The 27792-nt window shown below is 35.0% G+C and overlaps 1 protein-coding gene and 1 long non-coding RNA gene across 3 annotated transcripts in view; one reads left to right on the plus strand and one right to left on the minus strand.

The window, feature by feature from the left end:
* LONP2 (lon peptidase 2, peroxisomal) overlaps nucleotides 1-27792 on the plus strand; it is a 115616-nt gene that overhangs the window by 66520 nt on the left and 21304 nt on the right. The window lies entirely within an intron of this gene.
* LOC116421756 lies at nucleotides 41-27704 on the minus strand. The gene is made up of 3 exons (XR_004232269.1): nucleotides 27369-27704; nucleotides 3932-4335; nucleotides 41-145 (listed from the first exon to the last, which is right to left on the minus strand). It is a non-coding gene; the product is annotated as an uncharacterized LOC116421756 (long non-coding RNA).

Genomic DNA, 27792 nt, shown 5'->3' on the forward strand with positions numbered 1-27792 from the left:
AGTTGAGGTGAAGGAAGAACCAGGATTTTTTTAAATCTCATGATCTTAGATGGAAGGCTGGGATCTATCTGGAGATTCCCCATTTCTGCCATTCATTTCCAGACTCCCTTTTTATCCTCAGGTAACTCAGTTGACTTTGTCATTCCTATATTTAAAATAGCAATAATCAAGGTAGAGAATAAATGTATTTGCTCTAGTAAAATACTTTGGGAATACCATTTATGTTTTACGAGGTGGCGGAGAGGAGAGAGAGAGAGAGCGAGCGTGAGCGCATGCACACGCACGTGTGTGAACACACATGGGTGTGGGTCTTGTGTGCTGGTAAGCAGGAACTGTTCAGGCTTGTGATTTCATTGCTCTACAAAGAATGTAAGAGGCAATTCCTTCAATCCGTGTGTATCAGATCAGTAACTATTCCACACCTTAGTTACCTGGGAGATTGATAGATTACATGACTACTTGCATATAGTCAAAAGCCACTTTGTATCTCAGGCAAATGTGGAACCCAAGTCTAACTGCCTCTGAAGATAGCTTTCTGTCATCTATGTTCTGCTGTTCCTACATCTGCATGTCTGTGTGTATATTTGGATACATACATACATACATCATAGCTTCTTTTCCTTCTTCCCCTCATCATATCCATTCTTCCTGATTAGCAACTGGCTTCATAAACTTAAGTGAATACTCCCTCACTTTACAATTTAATTTTGTTTCTTAGGGCACTGAGAGTTTTAAGAATTTGCCAGGGAATCACACATAACTTGGGGAAGCCACAAGCAGTACTTGAACCCAAGTCTTTCAAAACTCTAAGCCCAGCTTTTATCCACTATACCATGCTATTCAATAGGAGCTACCTTTAAAAGAATCTTCCTATAACTATAATCTGCATTATATAATTTAAGCATACATTAATTTACTTTGCATATCTTTTTAATAATGCATATAATCACATTAGCAATTTAAAACCAGCCTCCAAATAGACAATGACTAGTTCAAACAGTTTTTGTATTTTGTGAGGGTATAAGAATTTTCTTTTTTAATATTTTATTTTTCTCAATTACATTACATGTAAAACACTTTACATTTATTTTTAAAATTAAATTCCAGATTCTCTCCTTTCCTCCCCTTCCCTACACTGACAAAGCCACATGTGCAGTTATGAAAAACATTCCTATAAAAGTCATGTTGCAAAAGAAAACAGATTTCCCCCTCACACCTGACCAAAAAAAAAAAAAAAAACCTCAAGAAAAATAAATTTTTAAGAAAAGTATGCTTCAATCTGTATTCAAATACAATCAGTTTTTTCTTTGGGTATGGATGGCATTTTTCATCATAAGTCCTTCAGAGTAGTCTTAGATCAATGTATTGCTGAGAATAGTAAAGTTATTCATAGCTGATCATACTACAACACTGTTATTACTTTGTATACAGTACATTTCACTTTGCATGAGGTCATGGGGAACTTTTCAGGTTTTTCTGAGAGAATCCTACTCATTCAGCCATTCCCTAATTTACGAGCATGCTCTCAGTTTTCAATTCTTTGTTCTAAGAAAAGAGCTGCTATAAATATTTTTGTACATATAGGTCCTTTAAAAAAAAACTTTTGGGATACATGCTTAATGGTGTTATTGTTAGGTTGAAGAGTATGCATGATTTTTTGTTTGGGCATAGATCATATCTTTTGATTATTTATCAATTGAGAAATGGCCCTTTTTTTTTTTTTTATAAATTTGACTCGGTTCCCTATACATTTTAGAGATGAGGATTTCATCAAAGAAACTTGCTTCAAAATTCTTTTCACAATTACTGTTGCTAACAGTATTTCCTGCCTATTCATTCTATTCTCTTTCCTTTTATCCTGTCCCTTCTCAAAAGTATTTTGCTGCTTACCACTTCCTCCTCTAGTATATGCCACCCTCCTCCCCTTCTTAATATCCCTTTTCCCTTCTACTTTCTTACAGGGTAAGATGGATAATAATTTTCATGGCAACATTTTTAAAAAAAGTTTAACAGCTTTTTCCTGAATGTTCTTTATTGAGCAAAATACCTAGGATTTGTTGAAATATTTAGGTGAATTCCTGAAATTGATCATGCAGCCTTCTATACTTAAGGTCTTTTTAGTTTTAAATTCCTATCCATTTAGGATGACTTTAGTTGAAATAACAGGAGGGTAGATTAAATGACTCCTTTTGTCTTCTGCAATAGTATGAAAAAATTAAAAAGAGTAAATAAAAAATCCAAGCCATTGTTAGTCCTTTTCTCATACTTGCTTTGCTCTAAAAATCTTTCTTTAAAATAAACCTTAGCTTGTCATTTGTGAACAAAATAATTATAAGGTATCCTCATTTGAGATTCATAGCATTTTAGTCTCAAACTTTAGAGAAAATTTTCAGAAAAGAGAGGATTCTATAAGAGAAAGATTTTCATGACACAGTTAAAATGGTCTTTAATAGCTAAAATTTTCTCATTATGAAATGGATTATTTACTATGAGAGTACAGAACAAAAGGGAGCTGTATTAGAAAGTTCAAGTAATACTGTAAGAGGGCTATTTATAATGTTAAAATTAGCGCTGGACTTAAGAGTTCCTGCCAGAAAGGGAAGTAATTGCAGGCCATGGGCTTCAAAACCAGTGGAAACACTAGTATTTTGGGTTGACAACCCATTTGGAGCAAGCCCAAAAGCCCTGAGCAATGAAGGGTTGTCTTTGTGTTTGTGGGGTCTTTACTGGCAATAGGCAAACTGAATAATGAAAGGGGAGTCTAAAAAGCAGGTGGGGCTTTTAGTTAATCTGTGCTAGAAGAGAAACATTTATAGAATATGTATACTTACCTTTGCAGTATGGGAGTTATTTGGTACATTGATACTTTTAAACTAACTGTGTGATTTTTCAGTATGCCCCAAATATACTTTGTTACTTTTTTCATTTCTGTGTTACTCTAGATGTCAAGGTAAATGTCTATGGCCAAACTCATATTCTTCTCTAACCTAGCTTTTAGCCAAGGACCTAAGTGTTCTTTCTATGTCCTGGTTTTTGCATATTTTTACTGTATGTGGTGGTTACTCCCCTGAAATTTAGAAATACTAATTTTTTTTAGCAGCACATGTATTAGGATACTTGTTTCAGAATTTCAAATATCTGTGGTTTCATCTGTGTGTATGTTCCTTCTACTGATACAAGTATCAATCCTTCTACCCTTTCTAGATGGCCTTTGGGAGCTTGTGGGATAGTTCTTTAATGGTAGTCTTTTGCTGGACTTGTTCAGAAGGACTTACTAAAACTTACAATATGAAGTTTTGCTTAGCCTTTAGAAATCTAGGACCATGCCAAGTTAATGTACCAGAAGAAGATTTTAGTATTTAAATTATTCTTGCTCAAATTCCTGGCAAGAATACAGATCCTGTGTTTCACTGTCCCCAGAAAATTTTTTCTGATCTCTGGGTGTTTGTTTAGTTTGAGTCCCTGGCCCATAATAAAACAACTTTTTTTATGTAATGTTGTAAGATTTTAAAAGTATTTTCTTTACTATTCTTCACTGCAATTCTGGCAAGTCCCTTCTCCATCTCATAAATGAAATTTACTCAGGTTAAATTAATTTGTTAAAGCCCACAAGTAGTAAAAGGTCAGAGTCAAGATTTGAACCCAGTTGTCTCCAAGGCACTCATTCCATAATGCCTCCTCTGTCCTCTAGAAATTGTCATAGAGAATGTTATAGAGATTGAATGAATGAGGATTTAAACATTTTAAATGCTAAGCCCTGGGGATAATGAATAGAAATTCATAACAGTCCCTGCTCTCAAAAAGCTAACATTCTAATGAGAGAAATAGTGTATATAAAAGGTATCAACTGAAAACAGGTAGAAAAGTCCATAGTCTTTAAGCAGATGGTCATGCCTCTCCTTTAAAGTCATATCCACTGATAAAATCTTACCTGTTTCTGACATTGAGCCATTTGCCAACATCAAGGACTTTGGTGGCAAGAACTTTCTGGAACGTCAGTAGTGGTGACTGTTGTGGCAGGCAGGGTCGTATTACCCACAGAAATATTTGATAGGCCTCATTTCCACAAGAGTGAATTCCCTAGTGATGGCTGCCAGAGTTTGGCAAGAAACGGGACTAGTGTTTTAAGGGATGCTGCTATTCCCAGAGTTCTTCGGCATCCCTGCCCAGCAATAGCATTGATCCGCAATAATGTCAATAGTGAAGAACGTTAGCCACAGTGACTGCTCCTCTCAATAATGCCTATGGAATCTGGGCTGGCAACAAAGTGGGGAGGGTGGGAACTGTGGAAGGGCAGTGCCACTTCCAAGACTCCTGGGCCATCTCTGTCAGAATCTGTGGGAAAAAAAAGAGATCTGCTTCAATGTTAACTGAGGCCCAAAGGGGACAAGTAATTACCAACTAGAAGGATCAAAAAAGGCTTTCTGGAGGAGGGAGCCTTTAAAGGTAGTCAGAGGTATAGGAAAAAAAAAAAAAAAGGCATTCCTGCCTTAGTAAACAATTCAGGCAATAGGTAACAAATGTAAATAGCTTCAGATTGGATTTGGACAGATTGATAATTAGCCGTTGGCTAATTCTTTGTAAGGGAGAAGGAAGGAAAAGAGAATGCACTTAGAAGGCACAACTGTTTATGTCAAAGATCTAGGTTATGTTGAATCTTCAAGGTTGATATTGGTGAGCAACATTTCCCAGATTGTCTTCTGGCAGATGAATCCTGGCCTGGTCTGCTTGGTAGTTGCTCTCTCTGTCCACAAGTTTTTGTTATTGTTGTTGTTTTAATATTTTTTTTTCCCAATTACATGTAAAAACAATTTTAACATCCTTTTTTTTCCCCATGTTTTGAACTCCAAGTTCTCTCCTTCCCTCCCTGCCCCCTCATTGAGAGGGAAAGCAATTTCATATAGGTTATACATGTATAGTCATGCAAACCACATTTCTGAGTAAGTTATGCTATGGAAGGAAACATGGACTCTCCAAAAAAAAAAACCTACAAAAGAAGTAAAGTAAATAAAAAGAACTTTTACAAGTTCTTTCTCTGGAGATGGACAGCACTTTTCATAGTAAGTGTTTTAGAATTATCTTAGATCTTTGTGTTACTGAGAATAGCTAAATTAGTCACTAATAGATTGTTATACAGTATTGTTATTATATGCAGTGTTCTCCTGGTTCTCTTTATTTTATTTTGCGTCAGTTCATGTCTTTCTAGGTCTTCTGAGGGCATCTTGCTCATCATTTTTTACAACACATTAGTATTCCATCACAGTCATATATGACAATTGGTGCAATCCATCTCCAAGTGCTACTCATTTTGGGGGAGTTATATGTATTTGGTTGTTATCTCAACCTTCCTGGATCTGGTTTCCTTCAAGAGAGGAAGCCTTAGGCTGAGTTCAAAAGTAATGGAAGAGAAACAGACTCACAAACCTTGTTGGGCAGTTTGTCCTTTTCTGAGAGTTAAATACATTTTGAAATGCCTTGATAAGCTCAAAGTTCATCCAAATAGACCAGGAAACCTTGGGTGGTGGAAAAATCAGATGTAAACTTTCAAAATTGTTTTTTAAAAAAAAGCAGTATGTACTGACTTGTCTTATATTTCCTATTTACCATATCTAAATATACTGATTGATGGAACCAAGTTCAGCCATTGGCTAATTTTTTTGTAAAAGAGGAAGAAAGGAAAAGAGAATGCACTTAGAAGGGAGAGTGGGGACGGGGTAGAGGAGGCAGGGAAGTATGGCAGGGTGAGGGGGCTTTTGGTTTATTTTCCCCTTCTTTTGCTTCCTCCAGGCATTTAGAGCCCCTGAGATCCTTTTCTGGGCTTGCTTTTCCTCTCCTGCTATTCAGTCTCTCTTACTTCAAATCCCAGTCTTCAAGGGAAGTCAGAGCCTTTTTCTTTTGCTCTGGTTCAGCTTCCTTGGGGCTCTTTGCTGCATGACCCAGACTGTCTCCCTTCAGCTTCTTTCTATTGAGCTTTCCCTCAACGCCTGGAGCCCTTATCCTGACTTGTATGTTTGATCTTATTTTATTTGTTGTTCCTTTATAGCCAAATCAGGAAACTGTCTCTTTGGGAAAAGCAGATGCTTTTGTCCCTTTCACAAAGTGTGTCTGCTATTCTTTCACCACACCCCTGAAATTTATCCACTCTCTAGTCTACAACATGAGCCTTTGTATATATTTCTTTCTCATATTGGTGGCAATACTATAAAGTTATTGAAAACCAAGCAATCCCTATTTTCATCTTCTGTGAAATTCTAATCCTGAAACATCCCGATGATTTTTTTAAATTCAATTTTATTCTATTTTCACTTCCAAATATTCTCTCTTCATTCTCCTGCTCCCTCTCTTCCTCCTATTGATATGGTAAGAAAAACAAAACCCAAAAAACAATATGTATCGTTATGCAAATCTAATCTCGAATTAGCTGTCCAAATATATATATATATATATATATATATAAATTTTACATTTATACACACACACACACACACATACACACTCTTCTGTTGGCGTTCTTGAGTCCATCCATCCATTGTCTTGGGATGAATATCATGTTTCATCATGAATTCCTTAAATTTGTACCTGGTCATTTTGTCAGTTGGAGTTTCAGCATTCATTATATTCACAGTATTGCTGTTATTGTATAAGTTGTTCTGATTCTGCTCACCTCACTTTACATTGTTCATATAAGTTTTCTTAGTTTTTTTCTGAAACCATCCCCAGAATAACTTCTTATAGTAAAACAGAATTCCATAATGTTCATATTCTACCATCTGGTTCATCCATTCCTCAGTTAATGGGCTCAATTTCTAATTATTTGCCACAAAAAGAGCTGCTATAAATATTGTTGTACATATTGGTCTTTTTCTCTTTTTTTGATCTCTTTAGTAGCAATATTGCAAATGCAAAGGCTGTATACAGTTTCATAGGTTTTGGATTGTACTTCCAAATTGCTTTCCAAAATGGTCAGACTAATTCACAACTCTGCCAATAATATGGTAGAGTATCTATTTGCCCATAACCCAAAAATATGCATTTTTCTTTTGTCTTTTTTTTCCTTCAACTTAGCCAAGTCTGATAAATGTGTGGTCATACCTCAGACTTATTTTAATTTGCCTTTCTCTAGTTATTAGTGATTTAGAGCATTAAAAATATAACTCTTGATAATTTGGCTTTCTTCTTCTGAAAACTGCCTGTTTATATCATTTGACCATTTAGCAAATAGAGGATGGCTTTTTTTTTTTTTTTTGCATATGTTTAACTCAGATTTCTATATATTTGATAAATGAGACCTTCATCAGAGAAGCTTGCTACAAAGATTTTTTTCCTCCCAATTTCCTACTTTTATTCTAATTTTAACTGTACTGGTTTTAGTTTTGCAAACATTTTAATTTTATTCAATCAAAATTATCCATTTTATCTCCTATGAAACTTTCTATCTCTTGTTTGATCATGAGCTCTTCCCCTCTCCACAAATCCAGTGGGTAATTTTGTCCATATTAAACTGATTTACTCATGATATCATTACTATTTTTAGTTTATGTAGATATATGCTGTGAAATGTTTGTCTATGCCTCATTTCTGCCAGACTAATTTAGTTTTCTCAACAGTTTTTGTTGAATAGTGAGTTCATGTCCTCAGTAGCTAGGATCGTTGGTTTATCAATTTATCAGTAGATTACTTGTGCACATTTTCCTTGATATAGTCTGTTTTTAACTGTTCCACTGATCAGTCTTTCAATTTTTTACCCAGTATTACATTGTTTTGACTTATAGCTTTTTGCATAGTCTGAGATTTGGTACTGTGAGGCTTCCTTCCTTCCTATTTAAAAAAAAAAAATTGATTCCCTTGATATTCTTTTTTGGTCTTGATGAATTTTATCATATTTTTGTTGCTATGTATTGTAATTTTTTGGTAGATTGAACAATATGGCACTGAATAAATAAAGCTTGATGATTTTTTTTTCTTCATACCTTAGAACAGTATCTTTCCAAAAAAAAAAAAATCTGATTTATTCTTTTCCAGTTATTTAAAAGAAAGTGTATCACTTTCTTCCTTCTGTGAATGTCCTTCTTTTCTCAGGTATCCAAACAGTTGCTTAGTGATATTTCTTGGAATGCATAAATAATGGTTTAGATTATCCCCTAAAGAGCTTTAAGTTTGTTATTTGGAACAAATGGTTAAGAACAGTTAGTTATTCATTTTTGTTCTATCTCCAGTGGGAAATTGCAGTCCTGAGCCCTCTCCATACACATCACCCACAGCCATATGGAAGTCCCTTTTAAAACAGTTGAAACAAATCTTTTATGTTTTATACTTGTCAACTTTCTTAAATGATTTATTGTGTTTTAAATTTGGAACCACAAAAGCTTTCTTAGACCCATGTCATTGAATGATCACTGTAAAAAGATTGGCTTTTCTGATGCTTGACAGTATGTTGCAGTTCTCAAAAATGTGAACCCAAATCTATAACTTCCTTTTTGGCTGGATTTAGAAGAATACACAGTAAATTGTACATGCTTACAAACCCCAAAGTCACAGACAGAATTATTTGGCTGCTTGGTGGGGATTATTAAAGTCTTGAAATGTCATATTTTTAAAATTTCTTAAATAATGTTTCTCTTAACACTATATGAGAGGCTGCTGTGGTTAGAGCTTTGGCCCTTGTTTAGTTGGGCTCATTTTGAGATTGCATTAAAACCAAACTAAATTTTTCCTAAATCTTGGGCAGTGTGATTTTTATAAGTAATGTAGATCTTTTGGATCAAATAATTAACGATGATTTTCATTTGTCTTGAAAACCAGAGATGGCTGGGTGATCTTAAAGATTATATTCCTAAATCTTTATTGGACCATTTTCTTATTCTAATTTCACCTAAGGACTCATCTTGCCTTTACAATCTATGGAGCACAATAAGCCCAAACAAAATATAATTCCTTAAAACACTGGAATCTAATTTTGAATCTTGTCCAACTACATGGAGGATGGGGGGAGCAATAGGTGTGCTTTATTCCCTCCAGATATTCTGGTTTCAGGAAACCAGAGTCAGTGATAGACTAGTTACTTTGTTTGATATGGTTTCTTTGTCCTCAGGGCTTCTTCACTTTGTAGGACTCCTCTCAGCTAAATGGATTGGGGGAAGATGAGGCAACCTCAGGTTATAAAAAAATTTTGATCCAGAGATTATAGCCTTCTAATAGACCTGTTCTGTATACATTGCCTGTAGACAAAAATACTACAAAATTGTGCTTAGGCCTGTCTGATGCTGTTACTACATTGTTCGCCTATTGTAAGAGAATTTCTATTTGATTGGAATGTATATTGTTAAACTTGTTTGAGCCAAACATCTGTTAAGGGTGTAAACAAAATCCACTAATAATTTGGAGTCATATTTTTTAAACTGTATCTAGGAAAACATTAATTTTCATCCAAACAAGTAAAATAATTTTTTTAACATAATATTATTCCCATCAGTCAATATTGGACTTTCATCTTTAAATCAGTCTTTATATAGATATACCAATTTATTTTCTTTTGGTTTTTTTTATTATACCTTTTTATTTATAAGATATATGCATGGGTAATTTTTCAGCATTGACCCTTGCAAAACCTTCTGTTCCAACTTTATGCCTCCTTCCCCCACCTCCTCTCCTAGATGGCAGGTAGACCCATACATGTTAAATATGTTAAAGTATATTATACCTAAATTGTTAATGAATTTCTCTCCTATTTTATGGTTAGCATCAGCTCTTAAAGTAGCAGTAAAAGAAGCTACAGAATGATAGAGCAAGCAGTTAATTTTTGGGTCACACAAACTTATTATTTTAGAACAGTATGCGAAGTCAGAATTCTATTTAATCAATCATGTAAAAAAATGATGTAGTTTTTGACATATGTCCTTGTCATACTTTATCAACCCAACCTTACTAATTGAGTTATGTGAGCACAGAAGAAATGGTCATTGATTTATTTATTTTTCATATGAGGCAGATGGCCTTTGCAAATTTAACTACTGATTCATTTAAATGAAACTTCTAAGAACAGTATCCCAGCCCACACAAGCAATGACAGATGATCAAATCAGGTGGGTACATTAACGCACCAAACTAGTGCAGTGGAGAAGGGCTGGTACCTGTCTTTGGTGCTACAATCAGAGCAGCTTGACCTGCTGTCTGCTGAAGACCAGCTCTCTGAGTCTTGGTGACTAAGCTCTAAAAAACTGATTAAAATCCATATGCTGCAAAATTTTTAGCTTATTTGTTGCTTAAAAAAAAAAAGTATTTAATAGAGTGGCAGCTAAGTGGCATAGTGGATAGAGCACTAGCCCTGAAGTCAGAAGGACCTAACTTCAAATCTAGCCTCAGACACTTAACATGTCCTAGCTGTGTGACCCTGGGCAAGTCACTTAACCCCAGTTGTCTCAGGGTAGGTAGGGGGGAAGTAGTGAATAGAGATGAAAAGTGTCAGTTTGTCAAAATGGCATCCTCCATGTCATAAGTGGAAGGGGAACTAGTTTTTGGTGCAGTTGTCTTTGTAGATTCTTTGGTTCATCTAAATAGTTATACTTCCCTAATAGATTTAAAATGGTTCAGATTTGGCAATTGGTTGGTCAGCATGAAAAATAACATTTTGTTTTATTTAAAACCTTTAACTGGTGTTTGTTATGGTACCTGCCAAAAAAAAGCTGTAGTTCCCTCTTTGACAGGAAAGGTTTACTGAGACTTTGCTGCTGACATGCAGATTCTTTTGGGCAGTTAGTCCATAAATTTCATCATCAAAAACACTTTCCCAAAAAACTAGAATGAAAACCTGCTGGCTCACTCATCTTGGTAGTACTTGTCAGTAATTTGAAGCTCAGTTGCACTTAATACATTTCCTCTGCCTGAAAAGACAGTTTTCTGGGGAAAGATTAACTAGAAACTGACAGCAGAGATTATTAGTTCATTAGAAATAACTTTGATTTTTCCACTTGTCTTTTTTTTTTAAACTACATTCCTCCCCCTCCCCCCTTCCATTCCTATTTTCCTGTTAGAAGGTATTTCAGATTTATTGAACATTTAGATAGTTGAGCTGTATTTTGAATTTTAATACTTTATTTCGTTAACTTGCTGATTTTTTTCCCTAGGACTAAACCATTACATCAACTGCAAATAGGAATCATTTTGTTCCTCTTTGCCTGGGTTTATGCTTTTGCTTTATGACAATTGAGCTTTTAAGGGATATCTTTCTACCATCTTACTGCCATCTAAGGAACACATAAACCACCATTTTAATCTTATTTCATCTACTCTTTTTTTCAAAATTGACTACATCTAAAAAATAACCCAATCCCTATCAGATCTGCAGTCATGTAAATCACTTTTCCCCCTATCACATGAACAGTGATGAGCTGCATGTGTCAACAGACTGGAGTCATGGGTACCCACACATTACAGAAATGAGATAGCAATGTGACTCCCACTCATTGATTTGTATATGAACTCTCTTTCTCCCAAACTGCTGCTGAGAGAAGCAACTCATAAGCATTTACATGTCAGAGCTACTCTCTAAACTTCCTATCACCCCTAAAACATAACTCAGTCTTCATACTTAATGCAGTTTTTAAAAGAAAATAAGAGCCGCATGTCGAAACAAATTAAGCAATGTAATAGCTTTTATAATATGAGTTATTTTCATAGAGAGAAAAATAGTTATGGTGCTGTTAAGGCAAAATAATGCTATGACTTCACCATCTTTTTTTCCCTTAAACAAAATTAAAGTTATCTTATAAGCAATCCAGCTAAAGAAATGGCTCAATGAAGACACAAATTTTTAATTTTTAAAAAAAGTTTTATTAGGGCTTCATAAGGAAAAGGAATCTCTAATGAGGTGGGCTCACATTACTAGGGAAAAAAGATTAGATATTGCCATAAGGCTTAATTTTAGTTGTCTGCTCTTTCTGTTCAATTTTCCCTAAAGCTTCATTTCCACTGCTAAGAGATACTAAACCACTATACCTTTTTCTTCAAAGCACACAAAACTACTAGTACACTTTTTTCCTATGTAACTTTAAGCAGTGTCCTGCATTTTTATTTTCCAAGTGAGTCTTCTATCTGATTTGACTTCAAACTATGCTTTTGTGGCAAAGAGAAAATGGGTGAAAAATGACATTTGACCATTTCCTGTGCAATAGCTTCTTAGAGGAAAAACCTAATCCTTCCCCCTGAGGAGTTTGTAGCTGTAATTTCCTCTCGTGGTCACTGTGGTAACCCTATGAGGCTGTGCCTGCTACTGCTGGAGAACCAGTACAGGACTTAGCCCTACTTCTCACACATGTAGCTAACTCTTGGGGAAATACGCCAATGTTGTTATTTATCTATACTTTCTCTTCCTATCTAGTTGGAACTGAAAGAACACTAAGATCTCTCTGTGCCCATGAACAACATTGTTATTGGGCTGAGGAAGGGAGCAAAAAGGTATTTGTTCCTTTGATTTTTATTGTTTGCTGCTAGACTAAAGGACAGAAAATTCTGAGTCTTAGTCATGATTTGATTAGATCATAATTTGATTTGAATTTGAAATTATATGCCTTAAACAACATTGCAAACTTATATTCCCTACATATTCCTCTGAAGAGAGATGTACTGTTTTTATTAGTTGCTTTTCAAATGTGGGACACAACAAATATTTGTTAGAATATCCGTTATTATTTTCAATTATGAAACTAAAGGCTGTCTGATATGCCTGAAATTCTTATGACCAGAAAGTTGCTAGAATACTGAAATCAAATAAGAGTAAATGATTGAAAAATAACCCAATAGCTAGCAAATTGAGCTCCAGAATCTGAAACTTTTCTTTTTATACAAACCATACATGGTGAATGGTCATCTAACTTTTGCTAGGAAAAACCCCATTTGGGAGGAACTCTGTAATTCTGTATCTTCTAAGAGCCCAGTCTATTGGATACCTCTAATTTTTAAGAAGTTTCACTTTGTCCAAGTATATTTACCTCTTTGCAACATCCACTCATTCATTTCTAGTTCTACTTTTAGGGCCTTTTAGAACAAGTTTTAAAACTTCTATATGGCAGCCATCCCTTTCCTAAGTCCTCTCTTATCCAGGTTTAAATAGCACAAGTTTTTTCATCTAATCCTCATTCAACATAAACTTAAGGACTTTCACCAGTCTGAGTGCCCTGCTTCTGGGTGATCTCCAGCTTGTCAAGGTCATTCTCAAGATATGTCACACCCCAAAATTAAACACACAGTATTCTAAATGTAGTCAGACTAACAAAGGCAAAGATTGATCTGAATATTAAATCTCTCAATACAATTTAAGATCAGATTAGCTTTCTAAGCTTTCATAACACACTGTTCACTCAGATAGTGCTTCAGGTCCACTTAATAATCCATATCTTTTACAGAGGGACTATTGATTAGTCATGTCTCTTTCACCATATCCTTGTGAAGTTTATTTTTTGTGTCCAAATAGATTACATTTATCCCTTTTCAGCTGCATTTTAATAAATCTGACTAGTGTTCTAGCCAAGTTAATTTCTTGAGTTTTCACTCTTATGATATAGTATGTTGCCTATCATTCATAGCTTTCTGTCTAATTAAGATTTAATAGAGATACTATCTATGGCTTTATCCCAAGTTATTGATTAAAATGGTTGAACAGTATATGTGCTGGATGTTCTTTTTCTTACATTCCCCCAATTCACTGGTCACAGAGTCAGTCTATTCTTTGCTTCTAAGTTGTATATTGAGGATACAAAGATGAACGTAGAGTCAAATAGATGACTTCAAATCCTGCTTCAGATACCTGTTTGCTTTGTGACTTTGGGTAGTTTCGCTGACCTCTTAGGGCCAATTTCTTCTTTTGTAAACTTTCTGCAGTTTGGCATATTTCACTCCATCATTCAACTGAAACTATCCTCTACAAAGTTACCAGTGATCTCTTAATTGTCAAATCTAATGGCCTTTTCTCCTGATTCTTCCTGATCCTTCTTGACTTTTCTGGAACACTTAACACTGGATGATCATGTCATTCTGAATTCTGTGTCTAGTTTATCATGACTTTCCTCTCTTGGTTCTTCTTCCTGTCCAGTTGTTCCTTCCCATTCTCTTTTGCTGGTGCATACATGCTTTGTCCTCTGTGTATATTTCCTAAGGCTCTGTCCTGGAATTTTCTCTCATTTCACTTGATACTATTTTCCTTGGTAATCTCAGCTGCTCTCTTAAGGGTAATTATCACCTTCTGTGAAAAGGATTCCAAGATCTATTTTTCCAACTGTAGTCTCTCATTTTCCTTTTCCACATTACCACCTGCCTTTTAGATATCTAGCAGTAGATGTCTCATTGGCATCTCAAACTCAGCATATACTTCGCTATTTACATATTGTCTCCTCATTAGAATGTCGGTTTATTTCTTTGTATCCTCACCACTCAGAACAGTACCTGGCAGAGTAGGTGCTTAATAAATGCTTTTTTTTTTTTTTTAAACTTAATTTTGACAACACAGATTCAAGCACAAATCTCAGTGGTATTCTGCTGGAGCGCTTCGTATTTGAACCTGGAATTGCATGAAATACTCGTATCAAATATTCTGCTTAAATTTACACATACCTTTATCTACATTATTTTACTGGTCTAGAAATCCCGTCACAATAAAAATAATATAGATTAGTCTGACATGGCGTGATTCTTGATAAAGCTTTGTAAGTTGAATATGATCCACTACTTTGTTTTTTGGATATTCATTTGAATATTATTTTAATAATGCAGGCATCAATGTCAAACTCAAGTTTAGCCTGTAGTTTATAGATTCCCTTTTTTGAAAATTGGAGCATTTGCTCTTTTTTAGTGTTTTAGTACTTTTCCCATTCCTCATTATCTTTCACAAATCACCTTGCTTATTACCTTTACTTTCTACATTTTTATAAACGTGTAAGACTGTGAGTTTTCTTATAGATTCCTTTTCAAAACATATGCATGAATAATTTTTCAACATTAATCTTTGCAAAACCTTGTGTCCCAAATTCTACCTTCCCTTTCCCCAAGTCCTTCCCCTGAATGGCAAGTAATCCAATATATGTGAAACATTTTTAAAAATACATATTAAATCCATTATATGTATACATATTTACACAATTATTGTGCTGCTCAAGAAAAATCAGCAGATTCCTTTCTTAGATTTTTGAATCCTGTGTGAACTTTTGAATGTGTCTATTAACATTGATCAAAAAACACTTATTAAGGATGTATTATTTGTCAGGCACATAAGTGCTAAATGTTGGAGATACAAAAAGGAGCAAAAAACAGTCCCTATCCTCAAAGAACTCACAGTCTAAAGGGGGAAACAAGAAACAAATATATACAAACAAGCTATGTTCAGGAAAAATGGAAAATAATTAATAGTGAGAAGGCTCCAGAATTAAGAGGATTGAAAAAGATTTCCTATAGAAGATAGGATTTTAAGTGGGACTTAAAAGAAGCCATGAAAACAACAGGTAGAGAGATAGAGGCCTTGATAGACCACAGATTGGAAAGAGTCAAGGTTGTTATGCCTGAGGGACTGGAAGAATACTGTTGTCCTACAGTAATAGGAACAATTCAGAGTAGAAGAGACAGAATTGAGGAGGAGAGATAATAAGTTCAGCTTTAGACTTGTCTACTGGACTTTCAGTGAAAGATGTCTAAAGGGCAATTGGAGATGTCACATTGGAGGGTCAGCAGAGAGATTGGGGCAGATTAGGTAGATTTGAGAATCACCAACATAGAGATAGTTAATTAAATCCATGACAGCTGATGAGATTAACAAGGGAAGTAGAATATAGAAACAGGAAGGCCCAAAACAGAATCCTGTGGGATGCTTAGAATTAGAAAGTATGGTCCAGAAGAGTATACAACAAAGGAGACTGAGAAGAAGCATTCAAATAGGTTGGATAGGAGAACCAGGAGAGAGTGATATCCTAAAAACCTAAAAAGAAGAAATCAAATAATAGGTGACAATCAGCAGTTTCACAGGCTGCAGAGAGGTTCAGAATAAAAATTGAGAAAAAAGCCATTAGATATGTCAGTTATGAAGCTTTTTGGTAATTTTGGAGATACAGTTTCAGTAGAATAGTGTGGTTGGAAGCCATATTGGAAGGGACCAAAATGAAAGTGAGAGCAAAGTGAGGGCACCTATTGAAAACAGCTGCAAAGTTTAGGCTAAGAGTTTAGTCACAAAGTACAGAAGAAATAATGGGGATGAAAGGATTAAATGCTGGGGGTTTTTTCAGATGAGGGAGACACAGGCATATTGGTAGGCAAAAGAAAATATGCTAATAACAGGAACAGATTGAAAATAAATAATACAATAGGGACTACAGAAGGGACAGTCTGTGGAAAGAGTCAGAAAGCAATGGGATCACTTGAGCAAGTTAGAGTTATTAGTCCTGGTTAGGAGTAAGATCACATCAGTGGTAAAAGGTATAAGAGTGATCTGAAATGAGGAACAGGCAATTCAAACTGAATGACCTCAATTTTTTCTGTAATACATGAGGTGAGATTCTCAGCTGAGAGTGCGAGGAGAAGGAGAACTCTAGGAAATTTCCACTGTGCCACCTAGCTGCCCCTGAACTCTGGGAAATTTGAGAAGGGAAGAAAAGGTTTGAAAGAGCCTTTGTGAGGGTGGGATGAGTTGATAAAGCAGGTATAGTAGGATTGCCCATCAGCAGTGAGGGCTCTGTTTTAATTTTGTAACATAAATGTTTAGTGGACCCAGATTTTCCCTACTTCCATTCAAGAACACAAGTTTAGGAGTAGTGAGCAAGACCAGCTAGACAGTTCTCCCTTTACATAAGTGGCCAGTTATGAACCACGTGCCCATGGAGGGAGCAGGTCAGGTCAAAGATACATGGAGGCTGGGGACAGAGAAGCAAGAACCAGGGACTCAGGGTCAGCCACATGGGAGGTCTGCTTGGAACCAAAAGGAAGAACAAGAAGTGAGGGGAATGCTCAGGGTTGGGGGAAGGCAGGGGAGGTGGGGTGGGCAGACTCATTGGAGCTAGACCCAGACAGGAGAGGATGGAGATGAAGAGTCCAGAGACAGACACAACACTTGAGTGTGACCTGAGGGATGCCAGAGATGCAAGGGCTAGGCACTTCGGCAGATTGGTAGAACAGTACAAAGGTCTCCTATCTCGGCTAGAGAGTCCTCAAGCCAAGCCTCTAGTCAGGCAGTGGAGGTCTCTCCTTGAGTCAGTTCTTTCACTTAGAGAGTTTTTTTTTTTTTGTGGAGAGGGGGCTTAATTTTTTGTTTTGGTGGGGCTCAGAGGCCACAAAATACTGAGCTCTAAGGGGTCAGAGTGAAGAGAAGAGAACACAGTACTATATAGTTAAAATAACAGATTGGGGGGGAGGGGATGTGGATTTCTTTCAAAATTTTTTATAAGATTTAATTTGCATAATGTGAATTTACATAAAGCAAGAGCAGTCTCTATTCTCTATGCTATCCACTTTGGTAAATATACATAGAATGTTGGCATGTTTTTTCTTCTGAATTTCAGGTTAAAATCCTCTAATTTGCAAAATTCCATGTGAATACCTTTTAGTTAAGTATACTTTCACCAATTAATTAAAGTATACTTTAATTCATTTTTATTTTCAGTTCCACATTCTCTCCTTTCTTCCCACATTGTTTACAATGTTGCTGTTTGTTGCTTAGTAGATTATTCTCTATTCTTCTCAATTTGCTTTGTATTGGTTTATGTCTTCACAGATTTTTCTGAAACTCTCCTCTGAATCATTTCTGCTAGAACAATTATATTCCATCACATTTCTATACCATAATTTGTTCATCACATTATCCATCTGATGGACATTCCCTCAGTTTCCACTTCTTTGCTACCACAAAAAGAGCTTCTATAAACATTATACATATTTATTCTCCTCTTTGTTCTTCTTAGGGTGGACTTAGTAAGACTAAGTAATAAGTACCCTTATTACAGGGTATGTTTTTATAGCTTTGGAGATATAGTTCCAAAGTGTCCTCTAAAATTATTGGATTAATTCACAACTCCAGCAGCAATGTACTGATATACATTTCCCACATTCTCTTTAGCATGTCATTTTCTTTCTTTTTTTTTTTTTAGCATGTCATTTTCAAACCTTTCTGTCATTTTAATATGATTAGAATGAGTACCTCAGAATTGTTTTTGTTTGCATTTTTTTAATTATTAGTAATTTTTTTTGTATGAGTCTTGATCATTTAGATTTCTTCCTCTGAAAACTGCCTTTTCATATCCTTTAATCATTTACTGATAGGGAAATGTCTCTTATTCATATAAATTTGGCTTAGTTATCTATATAAATATATAGAGTGAGATCTTTGTCAGACAAACATGCTGAAAAGATTTTTTTCTCCCACACTTTCCTTTTCTTCTAATTTTGGCTACATTTATTTTGTTTATGCAAATACTGTTTAGTTCTATTTAATGACAATTATCCTTCCAGTAAACTTCTGTCTTTATTTGATTATGAATTCTTTTCTCCACAGATCAGACAGGTAGTTTCTTCCATGTACTTATGATTCCCTTATGCTATTGTTCTTTTATTTTTTAATAATATTTTATTTTGCAAATTAAGACAACTCTAAGATACCACCACACACCTGTCAGATTGGCTAAGATGACAGGAAAAAATAATGATGATTGTTGGAGGGGATGTGGGAAAACTGGGACATTGATTCATTGTTGGTGGAGTTGTGAACGAATCCAACCATTTTGGAGAGTAGTTTGGAACTATGCTCAAAAAGTTATCAAACTGTGCATACCCTTTGATCCAGCAGTGTTACTACTGGGATTATATCCCAAAGAGATTATAAAGAAGGGAAAGGGACCTGTATGTGCACGAATGTTTGTGGCAGCCCTTTTTGTAGTGGCTAGAAACTGGAAACTGAATGGATGTCCATCAGTTGGAGAATGGCTGAATAAATTGTGGTATATGAAAATTATGGAATATTACTGTTCTGTAAGAAATGACCAACAGGATGATTTCAGAAAGGCCTGGAGAGACTTACACGAACTGATGCTGAGTGAAATGAGCAGGACCAGGAGATCATTATATACTTCAACAACAATACTAGATGATGACCAGTCCTGATGGATCAGGCCATCCTCAGCAACGAGATCAACCAAATCATTTCTAATGGAGCCAGTAATGAACTGAACTAGCTATACCCAGAAAAAGAACTCTGGGAGATGACTAAAAACCATTACATTGAATTCCCAGTCCCTATATTTATGCACACCTGCATCTTTGATTTCCTTCACAAGCTAATTGTACAATAATTCAGAGTCTGATTCTTTTTTGTACAGCAAAATAATGTTTTGGTCATGTATACTTATTATGTATCTAAGTTATATTTTAATATATTTAACATCTACTGGTCATCCTGCCATTTAGGGGAGGGGGTGGGGGGGCGGGTAAGAGGCGAAAAATTGGAACAAGAGGTTTGGCAATTGTTAATGCTGTAAAGTTACCCATGTATATATCCTGTAAATTAAAGGCTATTAAATAAAAAAAAAAAGAAAAAAAAATAATATTTTATTTTTCCAAATACATGCAAGGTTTTCAACATTCACCTTTGCAAAATCTGGTGTTCCAAATTTTTCTCCCTTTCCTCACGCTTCTCTCCCTAAGACAACAAGCAATCTGATATAGGATAAACATGTATAATTCTTCTGAATATATTTACATAATTGTCATGTTACATTAAAAAAAAATAATTAAACCAAAAGGGAATAAACACAAGAAAGAAAAAAAGCAAACAAACAACAAAAGATGAAAATACCATGCTTCGATCCACATTCAGTGTCCATAGTTCTCTCTCTGAATGCAAATAGTACTTTCCATCCCAGTTTATTAGAATTTCCTTTAATCACCTAATGGTTGAAAAGAATCAAGTCCACCACAGTTGATCATCATATATACAATGTTCTCTTGTTTCTGCTCACTTAGCATCAGTTCTTGTAAGCCTTTCCAGGCTTTTTTGAAATCACCCTGCTTATCATTTCTTATAAAATAATAATATTCCATTACATTTATATGCCATAACTTATTCAGCCTTTCTCCAACTGATGAGCATCCACTCGGTTTCCAGTTTCTTGCCACTACGAAAAGAGCTGTTAAGATCTCTTCTTACAGACCCAGTAGAGACACTGATGGATCAAAGAGTATGCACAGTTTGATAGCTCTTTGGGCATAGTTCCAAATTACTCTCCAGAATGACGATCTTTTCACAATTCCACCAATAATGCATTAGTGTCCCAATTTTCCCACATTCCCTCCAACATTTGTCTATGTTGTCATTCTTTATGTCTAAATTATGTACCCATTTTGAGCTTGGGTTTATTTTTATATCCTGCAACTTTACTGAAGAAGTTCATTCTTTTAATTAGCTTTTTAGTTAACTTTGTTTCTCTAAATAGGCCATCATATTATCTGCAAAAGATAAAAGCTTTGTTTCCTCTTTGCATACTTTTCCCTCCAGTTTATTTTTCTTGTCTTTTTACTATTATTTCACATTTTGAGTACAGTATTGAATAACAATAATGATAATGAGCATTCTTCCTTCATGCCTGATCTTAAGGCTTCTAGTTTATTTTCATTACAGATAATTCTTTGTGATCGGTTGTAGATATTTATTTGTTAGTTATATTTTAAAAAAAAAAAAAAAAAAGCTCTATTTGATCCTATGCTTTCTTATGGAATAAGTATTATATTTAACTTTTTCTGCATCTGTTGAAATAATACTATGACTTTTGTTCATTTTTGTTATTATCAATTGTACTTATAGAACCAGCTCCAAATTCTTAATATAAATTTAGCTTGTTTGAAAAATCTGATCTTTGTGACATATTGTTGTAATCTCCTTAGTAGCATTTTACTTAAAATTTTTGTAATCATTAGAAATGTAAATTGGTGGTTAGATTTCTTTCACTATTTTGGCTCTTCCTAGTTTAGGTGTCAAAATCATATGTGTGGCATAGAAGGAATTTGGTAAGACTTTATTTTTTCAAAGTGTTTCTATAGTATTGGGATTAATTGTTTATTAAATATTTGGTAGAATTTATTTGTAAATCCAATCTGATCCTAAGTTTTTTTCCTTTAATGAGCTCATTTATGGATTGTTTATTTTTTTTTCTAAGATAAGATTATTTACATATTCCATTTCCTCTTCTGAAATGTTGAGGATATATTTGTTTGCAAATAGTCATTCATTAAATTTAGGTTAAAGTTTTAGTGGCATAAAGTTGAGCAAGATAATTCCTAACAATTGCTTTCATTTTCATCTTCATTGATTGTGCATTCCCCCTTTTCATTTTTGATACTGGTGATTAGGTTTTCTTCTTCCTTTTTTTTTAAGAATCAAATTAGCCAGTAGTTTATATGTGTTGTTATCCTTTGTTTCAAAGGAACAGGTTTTAGAGCTTTTAAATTAGTTAAATGTTTGAGGTTTTTTACTTTCAATTTTATTAATCTCTTTTTTTCAGAATTTCCATTTTGATATTTAATTGGGGGTTTAAATATATTGTTTTAGGTTTTATTAGTTGTATATACACTTCCTTGATCTATTTTTGACGTAACATTTAGAGATGTAAAATTTCCTTTAAGTACTATTTTTGGCTGCATCCAACAAATTTTCTCATTGTTATTTTCCTTAAGGAAATTGATTCTGTCTGTGATTTATTCTTTGATCCACTCATTCTTTTGGATTATTTATTATCTAATTAATTTTTAATCTCTACTTCAAATGCCCTTTATTAAATGAGATTTTATTGCATTATAATCTGAAAATGATGAATGTAATATTTCTGCTCTTATGTATTTATTTGTGAGGTTTTTAAATTTTTAGTTTTTAATGCTTTTCTTGAGTCTTATATTTGAATGCCAAATTTTTCTATTCAGCTGTTTTGTTTTGTTTTTTTAGGAATGCTGGAAAAACTTTTATTTCCTTAAATGTTTATTTTTTTTTCCCCTGTAGAATTATACTCAGTTTTGCTAAGTAGATTATTCTTGGTTGTAGTCTTAGGTCCTTTTCTTTAGGTTGCTGCTAAATCTTGTGTGATCCTGACTATGGTTTCACAGTTTATGAATCATTTCTTTCTAGATCCTTTCAGTATTTTCTCCTTTACCTGGGAGCTCCAGATTTTGATTATAATAGGAGTTTTTCCCCTTTTAGAAAATTATTACTGGATTCTTTAAATTTGTTTTGCTCTCTGGTTCTAAGATATTTGGGCAGTTTTCCTTTATAAGTTCTTGGAATGTGATCTCTAGCCACTTTTTTTATTTCTCCTCACTCTATTTTCTAAGACAGACAGTTATTTATTCTGATGAGATTTTTCACATTTTATTTTTTCAGTCTTTTGATTGTTCTATTGTTTCTTGGTATCTCATGGAATCATTACCTTCCATTTGATCAATTCTAATTTTTAAGGATATTTTATTCATTAATCTTTTTTAATTCTTTTTAAAACTTTTTTTTTAATCATTTGGTCAAATCTGATTTTTAAAGAGTTAAATTGTACCTTTTTTGTACCTTTTTTTTATCAGCTATTAACTCTTTTTTTTTTTTTTTTTTTGGTTTTTATTTAATAGCCTTTTATTTACAGGATATATGCCTGGGTAACTTTACAGCATTAACAATTGCCAAACCTCTTGTTCCATTTTTTTACCTCTTACCCCCCCACCCCCTCCCCTAGATGGCAGGATGACCAGTAGATGTTAAATATATTAAAATATAAATTAGATACACAATAAGTGTACAGGACCAAAACGTTATTTTACCAGCTATTAACTCTTTAATTTTCTTGCAGATCCCTCATTTCTTTTCTCAAGTTTTCTTCTACTGTTCTTATTAAAATTTTCTATTTTTTTTTTTTTTTTTTTTGCTTTTTAAAATTTCCTTTTTAAAAAAATCACTTACAGGAATTCTTACTGGGTTTATATCCTTTGCTTATAGACATCTTTAAGTAGTTGTCTTCTTCTGAGTTTATTCTTGAGCTTCCCTGTCACCACAATAGTATTATATGTTCAGGTTCTTTTGTATTGTTGTTTTGGCTCATTTTCCAGTCTATTTCTTAATTTTGGGTTTTGTGTTAGATTTGAGCTCTGATCACCTAGGAGTGAGTGGATAGAACTAGTCAGCCTAAGCTTCTGTCTTTTACATCTTTTTTGCTATTTCCAAAATGGTGTGATCTAGAGAGATCTGGTCACTGCCCTCTTGGTCTACACTTTGATTCTTACCCAGGTAGGACTCTTCTCCATCACAACTACTACATCCATCCCTTCCTGCCCTGAAATCTAGAGCTGGTAAATGGGTGACAGCTTCCATATGGTCCCCGATCCTGTGCCTAGTCCTAGTACAGGGATCCCCTGGGATATCTTTCTATCCCCTGGGATATCTAAAGGTACCCAAAACCTTTAATATCTCTGGGTACTACTACTGCCTAGCCAGTGCAGCATTGTCTGCAGATATCTCTTTCTGTCCTATTTAATCTGCCCTGGGCTAGGGGAAAAAAATTGATGCACTATGACTTTTTCTTGAACTTGCTTCTCAAACTTCAGTTTGGCACATGTTTTTATATATGGGAGATATTCTAGGTAAGCTGAAGAGAAGTTGCTAAATTCTCCTTTCACCATCTTGATTCCACTTTCATTGTTCTCCAGTAAGGTCCTCTTACTGAACTGCTGAGTTTCCAAAAATGCCTTTCTCATCTTTATTCCCTCAGCACCTCTACTATTGATCTCTTCACTTTTATCCTCCTTCTTGGATGATCCCTCTTAGAATGGTACCTAAGAATCCACAATATCATTCTTTGAAGATCAAGCAGCACCTCTTATAAGGTCCAGTCTTTTTCTTTGCTTCTGTAGTGCCAACTCAAATATATGAAATAAATATGGAGTTAAAAGTGGTGAAGAATCAGAAGCAGCAAGAAAGACCTGCCTCAGTTTCTCTCATAAGTGAAAAAGATTTTGAAAAGTTCATTAGTGAAAAAGCTACTTTTATGGCACATTTCTTCAAGTTTGTTCAATATTCACTCAAGTTCCCAAAAGCACCTACAAATGAGGGAGAATTACCACTTTCCACACACTAGTGTTGATATCTCATGAAAAAGTATAATCCTGATGGTTAGCGTATCACATCCAGCTAACACATTTGAGAAAAAGACTATACAAAACACAGAGGAAATGACATCCAATGGTTAAATTTTTTTTTCTTCTTTTTTTTTTTTTTTTTATTTTATTTAATAGCCTTTTATTTACAGGATATATACATGGGTAACTTTACAGCATTAACAATTGCCAAACCTCTTGTTCCAATTTTTCACCTCTTACCCCCACCCCTCCCTAAATGGCAGGATGACCAGTAGATGTTAAATATATTAAAATATAACTTAGATACACAATAAGTATACATGACCAAAACATTATTTTGCTGTACAAAAAGAATCAGACTCTGAATTATTGTACAATTAGCTTGTGAAGGAAATCAAAAATGCATGTGTGCATAAATATAGGGATTGGGAATTCAATGTAATGGTTTTTAGTCATCTCCCAGAGTTCTTTTTCTGGGTAAAATGGTTAAATTTTTAAATGTATCCAGAAGAATATTTTTATTGTTTGCTCCATGACAGAAGCAACAAAGACTTATCCAAGGCAAGTATCTACTTGTGGCTTATGATGACATGGAGTCTGAGATGAATGCAAAAGGATCCTACTATTGGAGAAACAGAGTAACAAGGGTGGCACAGAAGTGCCTGAAAGCTCAACAGAAACTCAATTTGACTATTGCTGGTAGCAAAACTTTTAACCATGAACTTCCTGATTTTGACTTAGAAAGAACCTTTTGAAGAGGCACCTGTTGTTGCTATCAAAAAACTGAAAGGAGAAATATGTCATGCAAGATTCCCCCATGTAGGGAAGGTCCTTGAGCTATTCCTGAGAATTCCTCTAATGACAACCTGAAAAGATTGTGAGCCTATCCCAGGGAATCAAGTGATAGAACTCAGACAGGTGGTGGTAGCTGAGAATTTGATTAAATTATGAGTACTGATAAAGATATTCTGATAGAAGGTTATGTCCACTGATGTGATCATTGTAAACATCTGGACCCCAACTACAGAGAATTGGAAGAAAAGCCCAGCAAAGTTGGCTACTGTAGTCAGTGATATGCCTTCTTCACATGTAATCACAGTCTTCCCTACCATCTATTTCTCTCCAGCGAATAAGCAGAATTCATGGAAATATAAAGGTGGTAACCATGAGGTTAGTGATTTTATTAACTACCCACAGAAAGAAACTACAAAGCCTCCTGTGATCCAAGAGGAAAAATCTAAAAAGAAGAAGGCAGAGGAAGATCTCTCAAATAGCAGCCAAAAACAGAATACTTTATAGAAAGATTTATCAATGATGGGGCAAATAGTGCCTCAGGGATGAATGGATAGCAGGGATGTCATTTGAATCCTGTTTAATTTTCTCTAATTTTTCTTTAGATGTGAATGCACACACCAAGATTGGTTAATACTTGTTTGTGGTTTGGGAGGGCTGGGTGTAAGAAAGGAGGATAATTTGTGTTGGGAAAATATTGAAAGGGTTGGAGGGAGTTGAATTGGGGGTTATTTTTTATTTTTTTGGTACATTTGGAACAGTAACTTCCTTAAAAAAAAAAAAAATCACTCCTTTCTCCTTTTAAGAGTGAAGAGATATTCCTCTAGTTGCTTTACTTTCTCTTCTAAAAGGACAAGTTTAGAGAAATCACTAATCTTTTTACCATGTTATCTATCACACAGTCTACGTAGACCATTACTTAAATCTCCTTCCTACCTTTAGTGCTTTGCAAAACAAGATCTTCAGTCCTCATGTTGTATTTGTTAATAGCTCTTGCTTACTAGTCCTTGTTCTAATTAGTCATTTGCCCCAACTTGTCCATAAGTATGAATTACTATAGTCTCTCTGAGGCCTAGTAAAGTTTGGCAGCTTAGTCCTTGGAGCTCCTGAATATATCCCTGGATACAAAAGCAAGCCTTGAATTTCTAATTTGCCTCTGGTGGCTTTGGACAAGTTAGTCCAAACATTTATTAAGCACTTACTATGTGCCAGGAACTCTTCTAAGTGGCAAAAACATGTAGGGTTTAGTGCAGAGTTACCTGTTGGGAGGATCATGATAAAAGAACACTGATCTTTAGGTGAAGTAGACTAGAGAGTGAATAGTAAGGGAACGTGAGTTTATATTTCATCCTGGTACCTTGTTAGAAAGGCTATAACTTTGAAAAGTGATCTAATGATGTAATTCAAGGTTTTTCATTTCTTCATATTAAGGCACCATACAAACATTATTTAATTCTCCCAGCAACCCCTTGAGGTCAGTGTTAATTATCTCAGTACCCAGGATGAGAGAACCCAGATGCATAGAGGGCAAGTGATTTTGCTCGGGGCCAAAGTGTGAGTCAGTTGTAGGTACAGCCAAAATTCAAAACTCATTTACTGACCTGTTTCATGCTATATGTCCCCAAGAACTCAATATTCCATCTCTAACCACCTCCCTCTCAAAAAAAAAAAAAAAAAAAAAAAAGCATAATTGTGGAATTATTTGTTTTAGACAGCTAATACTAAACTTTGCTCTAATTTATTTAAAAGTACTTTGCTAAGGTGGTTATTGATGTCTTTTTTTCTGTGTGAAAGCTTTATAGGGACTCTCCATTTTGACACACTAGTGGTTCCTTCCTTTGGGGATGGGGAAAGGGTAACAGCTAATATAGCCATATCAATAGTCTTCTGTTCTCTAGAATTATGCAATGCTCCCATGCATATATTCTTCAGACCAGAGACAGCATTTTCCACTCTGTTTTTAACTTTGATTCACTGACTGCTTCCACTGTGATGCTTTTTAGTCCTCAAGAAGAACTTATTGGTTGATATGATATTGTTCCAATGGGCAGGGTGGGCTTTTTAATCTAGAATAGGTCTGAAATATGGGGTGCATTCTTAACAGTGGCAATGTTGGACTTTCTGACCATCCATGTTATGACACAAATTAATGTAGTAGAGTATGTAAAACACCACATTGTACACATAGGAAACAATGACCAAATTGAATAGCTGTGGTAGAATGGTTCTTCCACGCCCTTCCTTCCTGTCACTCATGATTGTTCTTCAGTGAACATCTTGCAAAGGGGCTTCAGCCTTCGACCCGACTGCTTTGTGCCTGGGACTTTAAGGTGACTACAAACATATTCTTGTCCAATATCCCTTTGAATGGCAACATTCATTATAAAATAGGATTTTCTTTAAGGGCTCAAAATGTACATTCCCTTTAAGATCTAGTACTTCCTTGTTCTCACCTGTTTGTGTGTTGTGCTTTCTGTCTAGCTTGTTGTCTCTCTTCGCAATCTTGGCACTATATCACAGATTAAGTCTCTTGCTTGAATGACAATCCTGTTTTGAAGTGCAGATTAGTTGAGACTTTATTGAATTTTTCATAGTACAGCTGCTGCTTCTATAGCCTGGGGCAAATTGCCAGCTCTATTATGAGTGCTGGTTGCCCCCGTTCTCCAACCCCCTTACCCTTGGCCCAAATGAATTCTCAGTCCTTGTACTGAATTCAGCATTACACATAGCAAAGGATTGGATGTCCTGAAACCGTTGTTACATAATTGTGGATTGGCTTTCACCCATTCGGCATTACTTCCTCCTGTGACAGCATAATACCAACTGGCAACAGTAATTAGGTCTCAAAGAAGCAAGTCACAGACCCCCCAAAAGAAC

Source organism: Sarcophilus harrisii, chromosome 2 (assembly GCF_902635505.1).
Source record: "Sarcophilus harrisii chromosome 2, mSarHar1.11, whole genome shotgun sequence".
NCBI lineage: Eukaryota > Metazoa > Chordata > Mammalia > Dasyuromorphia > Dasyuridae > Sarcophilus > Sarcophilus harrisii.